Genomic DNA, 22,659 nt, shown 5'->3' with positions numbered 1-22,659 from the left:
TAATCAATCATCTAAAAATTACTGAGACTTGTGTCCCAGAATATGGTCTATTTTGGTGAATATTCTTACATACTTTAAAAGTATGTGTATCCTTTTGTTGTTGGATGGAAGGTTCTATAAATGACCATCCTATCAAGTTGGTTGATAATGTTTGTCAAGGCTTTTATGTCACTACTGATTTTCTGCTTACCTGTTCAACTTCCAGGACAAAAAATTTCGAAACTTGGGACTGTAATTTTTGATATGTCCATTTCAAGAAAGCTTAATATTAAAGATGTGAAGCTTCTCTTCTCATTAATTACATGATTGTAAACAAACCCCTTCAGCCCATGGGACTCAGTTTCTTCATGGTTAAAATGCTAATAATTCTCTTTCTTCCCACCTCAGAGGGTTGCTGTATTCACCAAAATGGATAAATCAGGAAGGAGCATTGTAAACCATATACCACTGTGTAAATGTATTATCTCATTAATACCCACCTTCCAACATTGCATAAGCATAAACACACAAATTTAATAATATAGTAATGGAACACACAACTTTGCATTTGTAGTATGATACTCCTACCAAAGTATCAAGCCTTCTTCATAGGTATGCAACATGTTAAGACACAGGGTGATGCCTGGTAGGACTTAAGCGTTTGTCTTTTGTTATTTAATATTAAACATCCATAATAGACATTCAGAATCAACCATTTTCATCATTATTTTTAAAGCAATGTAGTTGATTTTGCTGTTAAAAATGTAGCCCTCAAATAAAGTCTGCCAAGAATCCCTGTAGAGGGACTGTCTGTTCTGTTTAAATGTTGTAACAGCATATTTTTGGCTTGTTGTTAGTCTAGCACAAGGGTCAGCAAACACTTCCTGTAAAGGGACAAATAGGAAATATGCTAGGCTTTACGGTCTCTCTCAACCAGTCAAGTCTGCTGCTGTAGTGCAAAAGCAACCGTAGACAATATGTGGAGGAATAAGCACAGGTGTGTTCTGATACAACGCTATTTACAGAAACAGGTAGTAGGCCTGATTTGGCCTATTGGGCCATGGTTTGCCAGTCTCTGCTGTAGGTAATAACATCGACTTGCCCCTCCCTCAATTCAAACACTGCCTTTGTGTATCTCCATACATATATTTGGTAACAGAGAGGTAAGAAGATATACTGTTCAGGGAGGGTGACAGGTAGAGAGGACAGAAGGATGAAAGAGGTTAGGATGGCAACGTGGGCTGGTTTTGAAATCCCTGCAGTGAAAGCAATATAGATGCCAAGGCTAACAAAATCATTCAAGTGCTTTAGGAGACCCTGAGCCCAATTGCAGAAGCTTTGGGGTGCTAACTGCCAAAGTATGGCACCGTGTTGTGGCAAAGGACCTCTCTGTCCTTCTGAATGGACTCCAATTCCATTCTGGCACTTCAGAGAGCATCCAGAGAGAGACTGTGGTTTAATTTTGGTGGGGCCTGATATGTGCTGGCAGCAGGGAGACTTTTGGCGACAGGGGATGGAGACCAGGTTCACAAAAACAAGAAAGAAGGACGGGGTAGATATCTTAGTTGGATTATAGCTGGCAGACATTTTTGTGGACACAGGGGAAGCATCCTCTTGAGAACTGAGAGATACTGTGATGATAATGGTAGGAGAGAGGGCTGGGACTTCTGTCCAGTTGCTTTACGAGTGAGTGTTATTGAGCCAGGAGAAATGTAAGCCATAAGAGGAAAGAGCCAAGATGAGGCAAAGTGGTGCCACAGCCAGATTTGGCCAGAGAAGAGAAGATGGGCCGGGAAGACCTATATACTTTCCCTCAGGGTGCTTTGGTGGTAGCGCGGAGGAGATATTCGGGCTCCGTTTGTGGGTTTAACCGACTGGCTGGTTATCAGGAAGAGATTAACAGTACGGAGAGGGAAAAGCTTTCACTGGCTATTTGAGCTGCAGAAGCTGATTCTTCCTCCTCGGAAACTCCCAAAGAAGAGGAAGAACATGCCCCTTGGCCTTCTCCATTGAAGCTGGTAGTTAGGGAGAAAGTGAGTTTCTGTGAGCTACTCCCAGATTCTTGTCTTACTCTTTGCTTCTTAGTTTCAAAGTTTTAATAAAACCAGATTGGCCTCACATCTTTCTACGTAGTTTAGCCTTAAGATGTTACCCTCGAAAATGGAAACTCCTGCTTAACAAAAAGGACAAATTGTATTGTCCTTTTCTCAGAAATCAAAAAGGAGATCACTTACCAGAAATATATTTTCCTCCTTGTCTTCCCTCTAAATGACTGATACAATGAACAGATAATTTTAGTTTACTGCTGCTCTTGTAGGTTCGATAGCAAATGGCTTGTTGGGATAATAACACATAAAAGAAATATAAAGGCTCAGATTCTTCTGAGGACAAAACCACCACTTGACAGATGAGTCCATTGGCCTGACAAGCTAGTGAACTTATTCTGACCTATGGAGAAAAAAAAATCCTATGTATACATGATGACAAAACAAGATTTGGGACTCTGCCTGAGGATTTCCTTTTGGTCGAACAGACTACTTTAAAATGCCCCATCAATTCTTGTAATATTTTTATATGTGGAGGTACTCTGTTATCCAATCACAATTGTAGGACATGACAACAAATTGCGTATTTTCTTTCTTTTTTTTTTAATTCTTTTTTTTTTTAAATTTTTTTGAATGTTAATTTATTTTTGAGAGAGAGAGAGAGAGAGACAGAGAGAGACAGAGAAAGAGACAGAGCATGAGCAGAAGAGGGGCAGAGAGAGGGAGACACAGAATCCGAAGCAGGCTCCAGGCTCTAAGCTGTCAGCACAGAGGCTGATGTGGGGCTCGAACTCACGATCCGTGAGATCATGACCTGAGCCGAAGTCAGATGCTCAACCGACTGAGCCACCCAGGTGCCCCCAAATTGCTTATTTTCTGATATAGCAGAATAAATGAGATTACAAAACAAGAAGCTTCTGGGGCACCTGGCTGGCTCAGTTGGTAGAGCATGTGACTCTTGATCTCAGAGTCGTGAGTTCGAGCCCCATGTTGAGGGTAGTGTTTACTTTATTGTTTTTTTTGTATGAAATTTATTGTCAAATTGGTTTCCATACAACATCCAGTGCTCATCCCAACAGGTGCCCTCCTCAATGCCCATCACCCACTTTCCCCTCCTTCCCACCCCCCATCAACCCTCAGTTTATTCTCAGTTTTTAAGAGTCTCTTATGGTTTGCCTCCTTCCCTCTCTGTAACTTTTTTTCCTCTTCCCCCTCCCCCATGGTCTTCTGTTAAGTTTCTCAGGATCCACGTATGAGTGAAAACATATGGTATCTGTCTTTCTCTGCCTGACTTATTTCACTTAGCATAACACTCTCCAGTTCTATCCACCATTGCTACAAAAGGCCACATTTCATTCTTCCTCATTGCCAAATAGTATTCCATTGTGTATATAAACCACAACTTCTTAATCCATTCATCAATTGATGGACATTTAGGCTCTTTCCATAGTTTGGCTATTGTTGAAAGTGCTGCTATAAACATTGGGGTACAAGTGCCCCTATGCATCAGCACTCTTGTATCCCTTGGGTAAATTCCTAGCAGTGCTATTGCTGGGTCATAGGGTAGATCTGTTTTTAATTTTTTGAGGAACCTCCACACTGTTTGACAGAGCGGCTGCACCAGTTTGCATTCCCGCCAACAGTGTAAGAGGGTTCTCATTTCTCCACATCCTCTCCAGCATCTATAGAGTTTACTTTAAAAAGAGGCTTCTTCTAGATAGTAGCAAAAGAGGGAAGGGAATTAATGGAACATGAACTCTGCCCCAGATATAGGACTGGGTGCTATAGTTTTATTACTTCATATTATTTCATTTCTATCTAAAGTCATTACCACTACTCCATTTTAGAGATAAAGAAACTAGGGCACCTGGGTGGCTCGGTCATTTAAATGCCTGACTTGTGATTTTGGGCTCAGGTCATGATCTCATGGTTATGAGATTGAGCCCTGCATCAGGCTCTGTGCTGACAGCTCTCTCTCCCTATGCCCCTCCCCCCCTCAAAATAAATAAATAAATAAACTTTAAAAAATAAAAAAAAAATAAAAAACTAATGCTAAAGGTTAAGAAACTGACACTTACAGGGGGCCCATGGCCAAGTTGGACTTAATATCTGTATCTGCCTCCAAAGCCAGTTGCCCTTGTAGTGCTGTACTTTTGTCTAGCCTGTGGCTCACAGTCTTTATTGGGCTTATATATTTCAGAGGGAGCTGGGAATATGCAGATTCCTGAACCCTGGCCCCAGAGATCCTAATTATGTTGCTTTTTAGGGTGTACAGTCAGAAATTCCCATTTTCTAAGCATGCCCTATGATGGTAATGCTGACTGTCTGAACACAGTACTTGGAGGAGTGTTGGTTTGGACCTGAGGTCGTCCATGCTGGCTGCGCACTGATCATGTAGGAAGTTGACAAAGTACCAGTGCTTGCCATCTTACCCCGGATTCTCTGGAGTGGGGCCCAGGCATTAGTATGTAAAAATGAAGTCCTGCCCCCTCTGGGTCATGGTCATTTTGACAGACGGTGAGGGTTGTGAATCTCTGGTCTAGCTGTTTCTAGAGTAATTTCATGATCACTGATAGTCCTTCCTCCTCCATAAGGTATTAGGCCGTGATGGTTAATTTTGTGTCAACTTGACTAGGCTAAGGGATACTCAGGTAGCTAATGAAACATTATTTTGAATTGCGTCTGTGGGGGTGTTTCTGGAAGAGATCTGCGTTGAAACCGGTATGCTGAGTAAAGAAGATCTGCCTTCCTCAATGAGGGCGAGCATCATCCAATCCACTGGAGGCCTAAATGGAACAAAAAGGTGCAGCAAGGGCAAATTCTTGACCTCTATAACCACATGAGCCAATTCCTATTATAAATCTCCTCTTATACGTATCTCTCTATATCCTATTGGTTCTGTTTCTCTGGAGAACCCTGACTAATACATGGACTCTCCAACTTGAAGATCTCTTCCAGAAAACCAGGTCTTAGAGGAACACTAGTTGATATTGGATGCATTGTTCATCATTCAGTAAAACTTCCAAGTATACTATATATGGTTTTCTGGAATTAAAATCTTAAATATCATTTTCCTTTTGGCAAATAAGGAGAAATACAGTATTTGCTGGTGAAATCTGATTTTGTTTCAACGCTTCCTGTAGAATGAAGATCAAGAATTTTCTCAAAGATATGAAATGGAATGGGAGAAGAGGGACAGGACTGAAGATGGTAGATAGAGTGAGTGGGCAGAGGCAGGGTGTGAACCCAGGTCAAGTTTCCCATTTCAGTGGGATGCTCAACAAACTCTGGAGAAAAACAGATATGGAGGAAAGAGAATGACAGTATTTTTAGATTTGGCAATTATAATCATTTTAACTACAGTAGATTATGAGAGCTGCTAATACATCCTAGAATTCTAGTTCTGCTAGAATTCTCTGTCTTGAAGAACACAGGTCTACACGTCCGTAGCCCATAAATACAGCTCTGTAATCCATAAGTATTTCCTGGATGAACTAATTTCTCCAAGTTTATAAATGGTTCATAGATGCATAAAGGGAATGTGTCCTTTTTGTTTAAGGGATTAATACATCTACCATGGTAAAGTGAACAGCACATTGCACAGTGTCTTTCAATTGTGATGTCATTTGAATATAACTAGGTAGGAATATGACTTTTTTGGAAAGCGTTTGAGCACTCTGAGTTCCTGTTGTGGAATGCTGCCTAACCCCGGGTTGCAAACTCCAGTGTCTATGGGGATCCAGGCAGGTAACGGAGATAGGAATACCAAGCAGATGTAAAGGAAGGGATAATGGGAACGATGGAATATTTGAACATGCAAGTCCTGTCTGAAAGCATTCAAATATACATTTCTGAAAAAACATTGTGTAAGCAGAATAAAACACATTCACTTTGCAACCCCTGATCTAAGCAAAACCGATTAGTATCCGGTCGTGGGCTTATATTGTATAGGTTTAAGACCGTAATCCCTTGAATTATTTGAAAATTCTTTACAACTTTGAACATACCACTTTGTTGCCAGGCTCTCTTCTCTCCCTGGGAAAGAAAACAAAACCCCAAACACACAAACAACCCCGTGTGTTCTTTAAACTGTAGCATCTGGTGACTAAACATATGGGAAAATTATTTCTATGGATATTATCATTCTCTGCACACTGTGCCAAATGGGGGAGAAAAATAAACTTTTTAAAATGTATATGTTAAATAACATGATATAGACAAAATATATATTGCCTTTGTCACTTAGATATTTTACACTGAGTTGTGAATAATGTTCAGAAATTTATATTAATGTAACTTCTTGATACAGGTATCTGCCAAAGTTTTTAAGCATAAATCTACATAGGGCATATTTTTTTTAATACTTTTTAAAAAGTTTATTTATTTATTTTGAGAGAGAATGTGTGTGCATCTGCACGTGCACAAGATGGGGAGGGATAGAGAGAGGGGAGAGAGAATCCCAAGCAGGCTCCACGTTGTCAGCTCAGAGCATGATGTGGGGCTCAAACCCATGGAACTTTGAGATCATGACCTGAGCCAGAATCAAGAGTCAGATGCTTAACTGACTGAATCACCCAGGTGCCCCAGGATGCTTGTTTTTTTTTTAATGTTTATTTATTTTTGAGAGAGAGACACAGAGCACGAACAGAGGAGAGGCAGAGGGAGAGGGAGACACAGAATCTGAAGCAGGCTCCAGGCTCTGAGCTATCAGCTTAAAGCCTGACATGGGGCTCAAACCCACAAACTGTGAGATCATGACCTGGGTCAAAGTTGGACACTCAACTGACTGAGCCACCCAGGTGCCCCAGGATGTATGTATTTTTAGGGATAAAAGAAAAAGAGAGCTTTATAGCAACACAACACAAATAGCTTTTAAGATTTGCTTGTCTTTACTGTAGTTAACTTTTATTTCCTATTCTGAGGCACGTTGTGCTGACATTATACATGTTATTAGATGTTGATCTATAAATATAACTAAGAATTGTCAATAAGGGGAATTGTATTTGTGAACACAGAGGTCAGATTCTTCTCTAAGCTGCATGAAGTTGCTTGTAATATCAAAAGTAATAAAACAATTTTTTGAGAAGCATTTTCAGTTAGAGTGGTTGAGCAGATTTTACAATAATAGGGATTGTTCCACATATGCTACAAAATGGGAACTCGGGAAAATGGTCTTGTCTCTCAGTTGTAGGGGTAGAAAAAACTGGCCTACATTTTTCTGGCCAAAAAGGAAATAGGCCTATTTCAATCTAACAAACATCAAAAGTGGATTCTGAACAAGCTGTAGTCCCTGCCCTCATACGGAGATGAATATGCTGTAGAACTGTGTTGTCCAGTATGGTAACCAAGAGCCACATGCGGCTGTTTACATGTAAATGAAATTAATTAAAATGAAATAAAATTAAGATTCCAGTTCCTTCATCACAATGGCCCCATTACAAGTGCTTAATAGCCACATGTGGTTAGTGGCTACCATGTTGGAGAACAGAGATATATATACCATGTCCATTATCACAGAGTTCCATTGGACAGCACTAGTGTAGAAATCATGAACTCATCTCTAGAGTCAGCCTAACTGGGTTTGAAACCAAGAAGAGTTCCTAAAGATCACTGTGCCTCAGCATCCCCATCTGTAAAATGGGGATGATAGTTATAAGAGGGCTGCTGTGAGGATTAAATGAGTTTATCATATGTAATTCTTTTATAAATACTTCACCCACAGGAAGTATACAATAGGAACCTCAACAGAGGTTCAATAGAACTTTCTGAACTCCCAGAAGAGGCAGCAAATTCTGCCACAGAGATCGAGAAAGCTTCATGGAAATGGTGGCAGTTCAGTTGGACCTAGAGTGATAAATTTTAACAAGTGAAGGAGGGAAGTGGATGGGGAGGCAGGGTATTCAGGCTGTGCAAAGGCATGGAGGCATGAAATTTTGTGCCACATCGAAGTAATGGCAAATTGCCCACCTCGTGTGTGGAAAAAGGGAAAGCAGAAGGTGAAATTAGGAAGGCAGGTGAAGAAAGACTGTGCAGTGTGCCTTGCATGCCACACTAAGGAGGCCAGATTTTATTTTATAAAAACAAATAAAGAGGGGCACCTGGGTGGCTCAGTCAGTTAAGCATCTGACTCCTGATTTCAGCTCAGGTCATGATGTCACAACTGTGAGGTGGAGCCTGGTGGCATCAGGCTCTATGCGCTATCAGCACGGGGCCTGCTTGGGCTTCTCTCTCCCTCTCTCTCTGCTTCTCCCCTGCTCACAGATGCACTCGCTCTCTCTCCCTCCCTCTCAAAATAAATAAATATTTTTAAAAAATAAGGAGCCAACAAAGGATTTTGACATCACATCTAAGTCTTGAGAAGATAAGTATGGTGATATTGTGGAAGATGAATTAAAGTGAGGGTCCAACAATCAGAAAGGGAAAAGGGAGATGATGTAATTGTGAACTAAGGCTGAAAGTCTGGAAGTAAAGGAGAGAGGGCTGTTGATAAATCTTGGGGGTGAATCACATGTGGGGAGATGGGGGTCAGGCATGCATCTTCCAAGAAGCCTTCCTTAACCTCTCCAGATAGCACTGACTGCTCCTGTTTTGTGTTTCTCTTTCTCTCTCCTTCCTTCCTTCCTTCCTTCCTTCCTTCCTTCCTTCCTTCCTTCCTTCCTTCCTTTTTAAAGATTTTATTTTTAAGTAATCTCTACACCCATTGTGGGGTTTGAACCCACAATCCCAAGATCAAGAGTCGCACGCTCCACCAACTGAGCCAGCCAGGTACCCCTATTTTTTTTTATTTGTGTACAGTTGACGCACAATATTATATTAGTTTCAGGTATACAACTTAGCGATTTGATAGGTTTATACATCATTCTATGTTTACCACAAGTGTAGCTACCATCTGCCTGGAAATATTGCTATTACAATATCAGCTATATTTCTTATACTGTACCTTTTATTCCCATGATTTATTCATTCCATAACTGGAAGACTGTAGTATCTCCCACTCCCCTTCATCTGTTTTGTCCAACCTCCCCTCCTACCCACCAGTGACCATCAGTTTGTTTTCTGTGTTTATAGGTCAGATTCTGCTTTGTTTATTCGTTTTTTTTCTGATTCTACTTATGAGTGGAATCATATGGTAGTTGTCTTTCTCAGGCTGACTTATTTTACTTAGCGTAATACCCTCTAGGTCCTTTCATGTCATCTCAAATGGCATGTTCTCATCCTTTTTTATGGCTGTGTAACAATCCATTATGTTTATATGTATATATGTAAATATATGTGTATATACGTACACATACCCCACATCTTTCTTATTCATTTATCTATTAATATTTATTTATTTTTCAGAGAGAGAGAGACAGAGTGTGAGCAGGGGAGGGGCAAAGAGAGGGAGACACAGAATCCGAAGCAGGCTCCAGGCTCTGAGCTGTCAACATAGAGCCTGACGTGGGACTCAAACCCACGAACTGTGAGATCATGACCTCAGCCGAAGTTGGACGCTTCACCAACTGAGTCACCCAGGCACCCCTTTATCCATTCATCTATTTATGGACATTTAGGTTGCTTTCATATGTTAGCTATTGTAAATAATGGTGCAATAAACATAGGGATGCATATATCTTTTTGAATTAGCATTTTTATTTTGGAGAGGTAAATAATAGTGTACTTATTGGATAATATGGTATTTCTGTTTTTATTTTTTTGAGAAACCTGCATACTGTTTTCCACCATGGCTGTACCAATTTATATTCCCACCAACAGTGCACAAGGGTTCCTTTTTCTCCACATCCTTGCCAACAATTTTTATTTCTTGTCTTTTCTATTTTAGCTATTCTAACAGGTGTAAGGTGATAGCTCATTGTGGTTTTACCTGATGTGCATTTACCTGATGATTAGTGAGACTGAGCATCTTTTTGTGTGTCTGTTGGCCATCTGTATGTCTTCTTTAGAAAATGTCTATTTAGGTCCCCTGCCCACTTTTTAATCAGATTTTTTTTTTTTTTTTTGGTCTTGGGTTGTATAAATTCTTTATATATTTTGGAAATTAACCCCTTATCACGAATATCATTTGAAAATATCTTCTACCATTTAGTAGGTTGTCTTTTTGTCTTGTTGATTGTTTCCTTTGCTGTGCAAACACTTTTTATTTTGATGTAGTCTCAATAGTTTATTTTCGCTTTTATTTCCCTTGCCTTAGCAGACATATCTAGAAAGATGTTGCTATAGTCAATGTCAGAGAAATTACTGCCTGTGTTCTCTTCTAGGATTTTTGTGGTTTCAGATCGTACATTTAGGTCATTAATCCATTTTGAGTTTGTTTTTTGAGTATAGTGTTAGATGCTCTCCAGTTTCATTCTTTTATATGTAGTTGTCCAGTTTTCCCAGCACCATTTATTGAAGAGGCTGTCTTTTCCCCATTGTATACTCTTGACTTCTTTGTTATACATTAATTGACCATATAAGCGTGGGTTTATTTCTTGGCTCTCTATTCTGTTGAACTATGTGCATATTTTTTGCCAGTACCATACTGTTTTGATTATTATAGCTTTGTAGTATATCTGGAATTGTGATACCTCCAGCTTAGTTCTTTTTTCTGAAGATTGCTTTGGCTATTTGGGGTCTTCTGTGGTTCCATACAAATTTTAGTATTATTTGTTCCAGTTCTGTGAAAAATGCTATTTGGTATTTTGATAGGGACTGCGTTGAATCTGTAGATTGCTTTGGGTAGTATGGACATTTTAACAATATAAATTCTTCCAATCCATGAGCGTGGAATATCTTTCCATATGTTTGTGTCATCTTCCATTTCTTTCATCAATGTATTATAGTTTTCAGAGTATAGGTCTTTCACATTTTTGGTTTTTATTCCTAGGTATGTTATTCTTTTTGGTGCAATTGTAAATGGGATTGTTTTCTTTATTTCTTTCTTTTTTAAGTTTATTCCTTTATTTATTTTTAGTAATCTCTACACCCATTGTGGGGCTCGAATTCATGACCCCAAAATCAAGAGGTGCATGTTCCTCCAACTGAGCCAGCCGGGTACCCCTGGGATTGTTTTCTTAATTTCTCTTTCTGCTACTTTGTTATTAGTTTATCAAAATGCTACCTATTTATGAGTATTAAATTTGTATCCTGTATCTTTACTGAATTCATTTATTACTTCTAGTAGTTTCTTGGTGGAGTCTAGGATTTTCTATGTATAGTATCACATCATCTGCATATAGTGACAGTTTAACTTCTTCATTACCAATATAGATGCCTTTTATTTCGTTTTCTTGCCTGATTGCTGTGGGTAAGACTTCCAGTACTCTGTTGAATAAAGTTGGCAAGAGTGGATGTCCTTGTCTTATTCCTAATCTTAGAGAGAAAGCTCTCCATTTTTCACCATTGAGTATGATGGTAGTTACGGGTCTTTCATATATGGCCTTTATTAGGTTGAGGTATGTTTCCTCTCACTCTACTTTGTTGAGAGTTTTTATCATGAATGCATGTTGAATTTTGTCAGAGGCTTTTTATGCATCTATTGAGATGATCATGTGATTTTTATCCTTTGTTTTGTTGATGTGATGTATTATGTTGATTGATTTGTGGATCTTGAACTTTTTTTGTATCTCTGGAATAAATCCCACCTGATCATGGTGAATGATCTTTCTAATGTATTGTGTATGTGGTTTGGTGATATTCTGCTAAGGAATTTGCATCTATGTTCATCAGGGATATTGGTCTATAGTTTCTTTTTTTGTAGTGTCTGTCTGGTTTTGGTATCAGGATGCTGTTGGCCTCGTAGAATGTAGCTTTCCTTTTCTATTTTTTGGTTTAGTTTAAGCAGAATAGGTATTAACTTTTCTTTATATGTTTGGTAGAATTTACCTGTGAATCTATTTGGTTTTGGACTTTTATATTTTGGTATTTTTTGATTACCAATTCAATTTTGTTAGTTGTAATCAGTCTGTTCAAATTTTCTATTTCTTTCTAATGCACTTTTTTTTTCTTTTATTTTTTTCTAATGCACTTTTAGAAGATTGTATGTTTCTAGGAATTTATCCATTTCGTCTAGGTTTTCTAATTTTTTGGTATATAATTTTTCATAATATTCTCTTATACTTTGTATTTCTGTGATGTCAGTTATTACTTCCTCTCATTTCTAAAAATATTTATTAGGCTCTTTTTTCTTTTTTTTCTTGGTAAGTCTTGTTAAGGGCTTTCATCTTTTCAACCAAGATTTCATTAATTTTTAATTTTTTTTTAGTATCAATGTCATTTATTTCTGCTCTGATATTTATTATTTACTTTCTTCTATTCATCTTGGATTTGTTTGTTCTTTCTTTGGTTCATTTAGGTGTGTAAGATTAGATTGTTTAATTGGGCTTTTTCTTGTATTTTGAGGTAAGCCTGTATTACTATATACTTCCCTCTAAGTAATGCTTTTGCCGTGTCCCAAAGATTTTGGACTGTTATGTGTTATGTTTCCATTTTCATTTCTCTCCATGTATTTTTTTTTTTAATTTCTTCTTTGATTGCTTCATTGCCCCATTGGTTGTTTAGTGTCATGTTGTTTAGTCTCCATGTATTTGTGTTTTTTCCAGTTTTTTCCTGTGATTTATTTGTAGTTTCATACAATTATGTTCAGAAAAGATGCATATGATTTCTGTCTTCTTAAATTTATTGAGGCTTGTTTTGTGGCCTAATATGTGATTTCTTCTGGAGAATGTTCCACGTGCACTTGAAAAGAATGTGTATTCTTTTGTTTTTAGATGAAACATTCCATATATATCTGTTATGTCCATCTGGTCCAATGTGTCATTCAAACACATTATTTCCTTATTGATTTTCTGTCTAGATGATCTATCCATTGATGTAAGTGGGGTGTTAAAGTTCCCTAAGTATTATTGCCTTACCATCAATTTCTCTCTTTATGTCTGTTAATATTTGTTTTATTTTTTAGGTGCTCTAGTGTTGGGTGCATAAATATTTACAATTGTAAATTGTACAATATTTACAATTTACCATATCCTCCTGTTGGAGTGATCCCTTTTTCATTATGTAATGCCCCTTTTGTTGTCTCGTTACAGTTAAAATCTATTTTGTCTGATACAAACATTGTCACCTTGACCTTTTTTTTTTTTTTTTTTGCTTCCATTTGCATGGTGAAAGCTTTTCTTTCTCTTCACTTTTTAGTCTTTATGTGCCTTTAGGTCTGAGGTGGGTCTCCTGTAGGCAGCATATAGATGAGTCTTGTTTTTAATCCATTCTGCTACCCTGTGTCTTTTGATTGGAGCATTTAGGCCATTTACATTTAAATAAGTATTGAGGGTTGCCTTGGTGGCTTAGTCAGTTAAGCATCTGACTTCAGCTCAGGTCATGATCTCATGGCTCATGAGATAGAGCCCCACATCAGGCTCTGCACTGACAGTGCACAGTCTGCTTGGGATCCTCTCTCTCTCTGCCCCTCCCCAGCTTGCACTCTCTCTCTCTCTCTCAAATATATAGACATTAAAAAAATTATTGATAAGTATGTACTCATCGTCATTTTGTTATGTGTTTTCTGGTTGTTTTTATAATTCTTTGTTCTTCTTTTCTTACTCTCTTTCTTTGTGATTGATGAGTTTCTATAGTGTTATATTTGATTTTCTTTCTCTTTCTTTTTTGTGAATCTATTGTCGATTTTGGATTTGTGGTTACCATGCGGTTCGTATACAACATCCTAAGTAAATAGCAGTCTATATTAAATTGATGGTCATTTAAGTTCAAACACATTCTAAAAACATAAATAAAAATAAGGACAGAAAAAATACAAGGAAAAAACATTTCTTTCTTTCTGGTTTTTTCTTCTTTTCCCTTTTTACTTTCTCCTCCACATTTACGTATATGTTGTCATATTTTACATCTTTCTATTCACAGTTTTTTTATGTCTAATTATGGACATTTCTTTTCCACTTAAGAAGTCCCTTTAATGTTTCTTGTAAGGCTGGTTTAGTGGTTTATTTGAGAAACTTTATTCTCTCTCTTTGGTTGTTCAGAAACTGTTCAGTTGGCTCTCAGCTCTTCTGCAGGAGGAATTGTTTTTTTATATAGGTGTACTTTGGTGTATTCTGTGGAGGAAGTGGTTTTAGAGTCTTCCTATATTGTCATGTTGGACCAAAACCCCCATCCTTACATTCTTTTTTAATTTTTTTTAATGTTTATTTACTTTTGAGACAGAGTGTCAGAGGACCAAAGCAGGCTCTGCACTGACAGAAGAGAGCCCAATGTGGGGCTTGAACTCCCCAACCATGAGATCGTGAGCTGAGCCAAAGTTGGACACGTAACTGCCTAAGCTACCCAGGTGTCTCCACTCATCCTTACATTCTAACTTTAATTGGCAGCTGCTGTCAGCCACCAGTGCTACCCTGTGCTAATCGGATTCTCTGTGCAATAGGCTGTGAGTTCCACGTAGAGAGGACCAGGCAGTGAAAGCACTGTCCTGTGCCTTCTTGTGGAACGTCCCACATTCTCTTTCTTGCTATATAACACACACCCTCCCACTAAAATACCAGATACCTGTGTTCCCAGCCTCCCTTGCCGCTAAGGTATGGACGTGGGCAAGTGATTCAGTCCTGGCCAGTGTGAACTGAGGGAACCATTGGAGCTGAGTCTGGGCAAAAACTTTCTTCTTTAACAGAGGAGAAAGTTTAACAGAAGAGAAAAACAGAATGCTTTAAGACATTATTCTGTGAAAATGTAACAGAGCTCTGGCCACCATACTGTCACAACGAGGCAAATCTGAATAGACCAAAGAAGCTGACTACCATGACATTGTTGAGGTCCTGGATCAAACATGGTACTGCCCTTCTTCTCTCACCTCCTACCACTTTTTAAATCCCCTTTCAATTGGTGTTGTCTTACATATGTCCCCTTAGATGCCAACTCTCCCCCAGTTGAGGATCGCTGTTCCAGGCAACTGTTTTAGTTATATGGCAAAATCTCAAGAGCAAATAATCGAGACTACGCAAATATCTGTTATGAATTACTGGTGAGTCCTTGAGAATCTATCAGTCTAATAGATTGGTTGGTGGGGAGGAGAGCCCCCATGGATGGTGGGAGGCTGTGCACAAGGGTCAGGTGGGCTGGGTGAGATCATGGGTGCTATGGAGGGAGGATTGGTCTGGCTGGAATGTTTCACAGAATTCTTAGGGAGTTAGAGTCAATAGTGGGCTCCATAAAATCATGCTTGACAGTTACCATTGCAGGGATCGATCCAACGACAATTCCTTCCTACTTCAAGAGTTGCATTTGGGGATGACTGTTCAGAGAAAATGCTACCCTCGTCAGGAATTTCACCATGAAAACTAGCTCATGTTTCTAATTCAAGGCTAGTCATTGAAGCCACATCACTCTAGTCAATTCTCTAGGTTTTAAAGCCTGAACAGAGAGAGCATCTTTTCAGACAGGCCTTCCCTCCTCCTTGCTTCTCTTCAGAGATTGTCTGTTCATACATGGTACACAGCTCAGGATCCTTGATGGCTTTGCATACTTTCTGCAGGATACATATTAAACTCTTCCGGAATGAGTACTGAATGATTGAAGGACAATGTGGCAATGAAGAATAAGGAAATGGATATTTATTAGTGAGTAAATCTCTTTTTAGGCCTATAATTCCTGAATTAAAACAATACAGCTGGCATCATTTTATGAAACATTACACAAACACACCAAACTCTCCTCCTTCCCACCATCTATATTCCTATAATTTCCAAAGCCACCCCCCTCTTTTTGTTTCTAATAAAAACAGAGTATTTTTCTTCTGGACCATTGAGATTCTGTATGGCTGAGACCAGCCGGAAAATAAGGGAGAAAAAAAAGCGAAGCATGTTTTCAGCTTTTGCAGTAGCTATGGGCTTCAATCACAATTGATGATTAATGCTAACATCTTTATTTAAATGCCAGTGTTGTTATGACAAGTAAACACCAGTCAGCTGCATAGTGGCCTATTAAATAAATGCAATGAACCTTTCTTCTTGCCTGAAGGTTGGCTCCAACAGCCTCCCTTCTTCCTTTCCCATCTCCACTCTCTCCAGTCCCCAAACAATTAATCACGGTATCTTCTGTACGGTAATTAGTCCTGTAAGATGAGCTCTGATTTGAAATAATGATTTATGGAACAAAGGAAAATGGCTCTTTTGATAAAACTGATACATATTAAGCTTTAAATTCCCTTCAGGATGGATTTCTTCAGTTCCTAAGAAGAATGTAGGAAGAGAGGAAAATAACATTTGCTGAAAACCTACTGTGTGGTAGGATTTTCTCTCATTTACCTTTCACAGCAACCCTGAGAAGCAGCATTATTCCTATTTGGCAAACACAATAGAACTCAATGAGTTGAAATTAGGTTCCAGGGACAAAGTGCTATAGCTATGACACCCATCTCTTCCACTGGGACAGCAGCTCATTCTGTAAGGTTTAGGAGCAGAGTCAGCCCTGGACAAATGGAGAAAAGAATGTTTTGCTGTTGGTGCCCCCCAAACTACCTTTCTCCATGTGTTGATCTGGACCTGTCGGGGCATTTGAAAAGTCAGGGTAATACTAACTCACTGCTTTAACAAACATCCTATGATTTTAGTGGCATGATGTAGTAGATGGTTTAATTGTCCCCTATTGTTTGTTTAGTCTCCTACTTTGTAAGAAGACTGTCATGCTCATCCATCACCATGTAACTTGTAATGCCCCTCTGTTGGGGTGTTTTAGGTTGCTAGAGCCGCCACAACAAAATGCCACAGACTGAGTGGCTTAAACAACAGACATTTATTTGTTTCACAGTTCTGGAGGTTAGAAGTCCAAGATCAAGGTGCTGGCAAGTTTGGGTTCCCCTGAGGCCTCTCTCCTTGGTTTGCAAGTGGCCACCTTCTCATCGTGTCCTCATATGACCTACTCCTGGTGTCTCTGCCTGGTATAAGGGCACCCGTCTTATCAGATTAGGACCCCGCCTTTATGGCCTCATTTATCCTTAATTACCTCTTTAAAGGCCATAATAAAGGTCAAATAAAGTCACATCGATGGTTACGGCTTCAACCTATGAGTTTTGCGGGACGAGGGGTGAGTAGAGTTCCCACCCTCGTAACTGAGGCTTGGCCACGTGAGCAGCTTTGGCCAATGGAATGCAAGCAAATGTAATGGCTGCCATATCTGAGCAGAAGGTTGAAGAGCCTTGTGTGGCAGCTCTGCTGTTGGCTCATTTTCTCCCAAATGGGAGTGGCTCCTTCAGCCTGGATTCTGAAATAAATAAAATGTAAGGAGCACCGCCATAGCCAAAAAGCAGTTATCGTGTAATATGAAGTATAAATAAACATCTGTTGTCGTAAGCTACTGAGACTTTGGGAGCAGTTACCACAGCATAACCTAACAAAGACTAGCTGATGCATGTAACAACATAAAAATGTATTTCTTGGGGTGCCTGGGTGGCTGTTGGTTAAGTGTCCAACTCTTGATTTCAGTTCAGGTCATGATCTCACAGTCTGTGAGATCGAGCCCCACATTGGGCTTTGTGCTAACATTGCAGAGCCTGCTTGGGGTTTTCTCTCTGTCTCTCTGCCCCTCCCCCATAGGCAAGCACGTGCAACCGAACACGTTCTCTCAAAATAAACAAATAAACTTAAAAAAATGTATTTCTTGTTCAGTTATAGTCTAATGCAGGTTGGATATCTCTCCTTTATGTTTCTCTTTCCAAATAGTGTCTCAGGAATCTGAGCTTCTTGCATCATAGAGTTCTGTGATCTTGTCCTCATTTCTAGCCATACAGATGGAGGCAAGAGAAAGCCAATGGTTTCTTGGGAGAATTTAGTGGACAGACCTAGAAATGGAATATATCACTCTTGTCTTCTTTTTTGTTGATGAGAATTAATCTCATGGTCCAAACTTAAATGTAAGGAAAGCTTAGAAATACAGTTTTCCAGAATGCCCAAAAAAGGGAATATTGGTGAGCATTTTGTCACCATCTGCTTAAGCATCTATCCTCAATGTCTACTTCCTGAGAGGGGTCCTCTCTCCCAGCTGTTAATAATACCCCCAGGGTATTAACTGACAGTGGCATAAAGTGTTAGATACATATCTGTTTTAAAAGGGGACTTTTAAAGATTAGAAAGCCTTGTGAATCCCAAAGGAATAAAATGCCAGTAATCTACCTGATAGATGGGTATAGAACCTATATGCATCCATTCATAAGCTAAGCTTGACCCAGCTAGTTCAGTAAGTATCTATTAAGCCCTTAGCTAGGCCCACGTAAGACCCTGGACAATGTGCCGTGGAAAGTGAGGGGTGGCTAATTTTGCCTGTGAGGTGTTAAGAAGATTGTATGGAAGAGGTGACATCTGAACTGGCCCCAAAGACTTTTTCTTCTGCCAAGGCATGTAGCCAATGGCATTCTAGTCAGAAGGGCACTGGCACGTTATCACTCTCGTGTAGAAACGCAAATGAACACAGTGTGTCATGGGAAGTCCAAGTGGCAAAGAGCGTCCAGATCACAGCATGCCCTGGGCCAGGGACAATGGGGAGAAAGAAGTGACATGGGGAAGTGGCTTATAGTCGATTAAATGGTGCCCCCCCCCCCAAAAGATATTTCCACCTGGAACATGTGGATCTGACCTCATTTGGAAAAGGGGTCTTTGCAGAAGTGAATAGATGAAGGATTTCGAAATGAGATTATATTGGATTACCCAGGTGGGTCCCACATCCAGTAATAAGTGTCCTTATAAGAAGCAGGGGCGTGGGGGGAGGGTGGAAAAGTCAATAAATAAAAACGAAGAGGAGAACACAGACACACAGAAAAGGCCATGTGAAGACAGAGGCAGAGATTGGAGTGATGTAGCCACAAACTGAGGGATACCTGGAGATATCAGAAACTGGAAGAAGCAAGGAAAGATTCTCCCCTAGAAGGGTTCTCCCTTTACTTCAGACTCCTGGCCTCTGAAACTGAGAGAATACATCTCTGTTGTTTCAAGCCATAAAGTTTATGGTAATTTGTTATGACCACCACAGGAAACTAATACATGAGGATATGAAAAGCCTGTTCTATCTTGCTGAGGAGTGTGGAGCAGGGGGGATGGGTGGAGGAGGCAATATTGATGATCTTGAAGATGGAAGTGATACAGTCTGATTTGTACGTCAGAAAGAAAGGCAACTCTGGTGGCTCTCTGGGGTATCGGGTGGTTATTATTGGTCTGGTTGTGTTTAGGGAGATGGATGGTGATGAGCTATGGGTGAGCCCTGCGGTGCAGTGGAGCTAAACCGGAAACATCTACCTCTAGAGACACTGGCTGTGCCTTGGCCATGACATTGCATAGCCTCTTCCCACCGAGTGAGTTGCCCCGGCGCCCTCTCAGGGGATATTTAATGGGCTGCCTTTGTCTAGCTCCCAGAATGACCAGTTCATGGCTGGAGGGAGGGGAATGAATTATTTTTAGTGCCTCTTTTCTGGAAAAAGGCAGGACCTTTGCAGTCATCTGGCTGTACGTTGCCTCTTCTGGAAAACTGACCTCAGAAATATTCCGAGTGCAGTGTGTGTGTGGGAGTGTCCCATTTGAGTGTCTCAAATTCCACTGAGACTTGTTTAGTTATGACTGTATAATAAGCTGTCCCTAAACATAGAGGCTTAAAACAGCAGCGCTTTCATTCTGTCTCGGTTCTTTGGGTTGAGTGGGCTCAGGTATGCAGCTCTTCTGTGGGCCGTCCTTGGGAATTCTCATGGTTGTCATCAGATAATGCCAAGCCTAGAGTCATCAGGAGGCTGAGCTGGAACACTGGACTGGGATTGCCAATTAGTTTAAGTACCTCTCCTCTCCAACTGCCTTCTCCAAGCAGTCTCTCCAGAAGAGGAGAGGGGCTTCATACATAGTGGTTTTGGGGTTCCAAGAGGGAGGAAATGGTAACTGGCAGTGCTCTGAAAAGCCAGGTCTGAAATTGGGAAAGCCTGGCTTCTGCTGCATTCTGTTGGTTAAAGCAGTCACAGTAAAGCAGACTCAAGGAAGGAGAAATAACCTCCATTTAAAAAAAAATTTTTTTTTTTAATGTTTATTTATTTTTGAGACAGACAGAGACAGAATGTGAGTGGGTTAGGGGCAGAGAGAGAGAGAGACACACACACAGAATCCAAAGCAGGCTCCAGGCTCTGAACTGTCAGCACAGAACCTGACACAGGGCTTGAACTCACAAGCTGTGAGATCATGACCTGAGCTGATGTTGGACACTCAACCAACTGAGCCACCCAGGCGCCCCATAACCTCCATGTTTTGATGGGAGAAGACAAAGAATGGGCAGCCATCTTGAAGTCCATCTCAAGGCGATTTGCAAAAAGTTGTACTTATATCATTCTCCCTCAGCAGAACAGATGGGAGTGGAAGAGGCACGATGTAGGTATTCAATGAATATTTGATGACTAGACTGAATACATGAATACACGCACACAAAGTCAGCATGTTTCAGAATGTCTACGTTACTTTAAAAAGAGAATTTGATAATAACATGGGCATGGTACTGACATTGCCCAGAGGTATTGTTTGAGGGTTAGATTAGGAAAAAGAGAAAAGCTTTTGTCTGGTTAAGAGTATAAAGTCAGCATAGAGTGGTGTTATTTTTTTTAAATTTTTTAATGTTTATGTATTTTTGAGAGAGAGAGAGACAGAGACAGACAGAGTGTGAGTCAGGGAGCGGCAGGGAGAGGAGACACAGAATCTAAAGCAGATTCTAGGCTCTGAGCTGTCAGCATGGAGCCCGATGTGAGTTCCAACTCATGAACCGCGAGATCACGACCTGAGCCGACGTTGGACATTCAACTGACTGAGCCACCCAGGTGCCCCTAGAGTGGTGTTATTAATCAATTGTGTTGTTAATTACAGGAGGGTGTGTGTGTGTGTGTGTGTGTGTGTGTGTGTGTGTATTTACATACCACAATGCTAAGGCCCAGGAAGACGCTGTTGCTTGCCCCTTGCCATTTAGTCAAGATACTCATTATAAAGAAATACTAATGACATTTAGTTTCTTTTTATGAATTCTTTTTTTTTTTTTTTTTTTTTTATTTTTGGGACAGAGAGAGACAGAGCATGAACGGGGGAGGGGCAGAGAGAGAGAGGGAGACACAGAATCGGAAACAGGCTCCAGGCTCCGAGCCATCAGCCCAGAGCCTGACGCGGGGCTCGAACTCACGGACCGCGAGATCGTGACCTGGCTGAAGTCGGACGCTTAACCGACTGCGCCACCCAGGCGCCCCTCTTTTTATGAATTCTAATCTAGCAGATAAAACTGCTACAGCATGAATTAAGAAAGATGAGCTATTCACTTAAAAACTTCAAGAAATTAAAAAGCTTTTAAATCAATATATATGCATTTCATCTTGACTGAACAATTCTGCATTCATAAATCATATTTCCTTTGCTTACCTGTTTCTAATCTTTACCTGTTTCTCTTTCCTATGACAGGAATCCTGAAAGTCATACATTTTCTAACCTAAAATACTATGATTGCTTTACTATTATAAATTAAATGCTACAGTTGTTTTTTTTTTAATTTTTTAAGAGAGAGACAGAGCAGGGTGCCTGGGTGGCTCAGTCAGTTAAGTGTCCAACTTCTGCTTAGGTCACGATCTCATGGTTTGTGGGTTCGAGTCCCGCATTGGGCTCTGTGCTGATATGATGTGGAGTCTGCTTGGGATTCTCTCTCTCCCTGTCTCTCTGCCTCTGCCCCACTCTGTCTGTCTGTCTCTCTCAAAATGAATAAATAAACTTAAAAAAAAGAGAGATAGAGAGAGACAGAGCATGAGCAGGGAAGGGGCAGAGAGAAAAGGAGACACAGAGAATTGGAAGCAGCTCTAGGCTCTGAGCTGTCAGCACAGAGCCTGACACGGGGCTTGAACTCATAGACCATGAGATCATGACCTGAGCCAAAGTCGGTCTTTTCACTGACTGAGCCACCCAGGCATCCCTAAATAGTACTGGTTATGTTAATGATTCAGGCATCACACAAAAAAGTATACAAAATGCTGAGGGGAAAGTATCAATCAATAAGTTTTTTGGAAAATGTTATTCAAAGTAAGAGATCAGTCAGCTGTCCAAATGGCCGTGTCATTTTAATGGAGGAATCCCCAGCTGTATAATGTGCAATGAAATTCTCCAACATTCACTTCTTTGAGTTGGGCATCTCAAATCATGGACTAAGGTATTGAACACCCAAAGCAAATAGTGTTCTGTGTGAACAAAGGGAGGTCTTCAACGGCACCGAAGGATAAAATAAGAAACATTCCAAATTGCTTTGAACCCAAGAAGCATGTTCCTCGGTGTCTTTGCCTGGCCTACTCTTTCTCCAAATCCTCCTTTGCCTGGAAGTCACGTATTTGGCAGGACTTGCCCCTCGCTCCATTCAGAGGCCTGCTCACATTCCACCTCACTCACCAGGGTCACCTTTCCTGGCCACCCTTGCTAAAGTAGCATCCCCATTATCCTAAGTCTCGTTCATGGCATACACATGGAGTTGTTCGTTACTTTATAATCTGTCTCTCCCCTGAGAACAGAGACAGTGCTTTCTTCCCTGCCACCTTATGGTGCCTGGCACATAGCAGCTGTGCACCAAATACCTGTGGATTATTCATAAGATCAGGCCCCCAAATATCAGCTTAATA

General features: G+C 40.2%; 1 protein-coding gene across 5 annotated transcripts in view; it reads left to right on the top strand.

Moving 5' to 3' along the window:
* The window catches only part of FRMPD4 (FERM and PDZ domain containing 4), an 843,299-nt gene that overhangs the window by 96,984 nt on the left and 723,656 nt on the right, over positions 1-22,659 (top strand). The gene's annotated exons all lie outside the window — the stretch shown is intronic.

Source organism: Panthera pardus, unplaced genomic scaffold (assembly GCF_024362965.1).
Source record: "Panthera pardus isolate Hobbes unplaced genomic scaffold, ASM2436296v1 HiC_scaffold_27, whole genome shotgun sequence".
Lineage (NCBI taxonomy): Eukaryota > Metazoa > Chordata > Mammalia > Carnivora > Felidae > Panthera > Panthera pardus.
The sequence above is the reverse complement of the archived record's forward strand: the minus strand, read 5'-3'. Positions and strand labels throughout refer to the sequence as shown.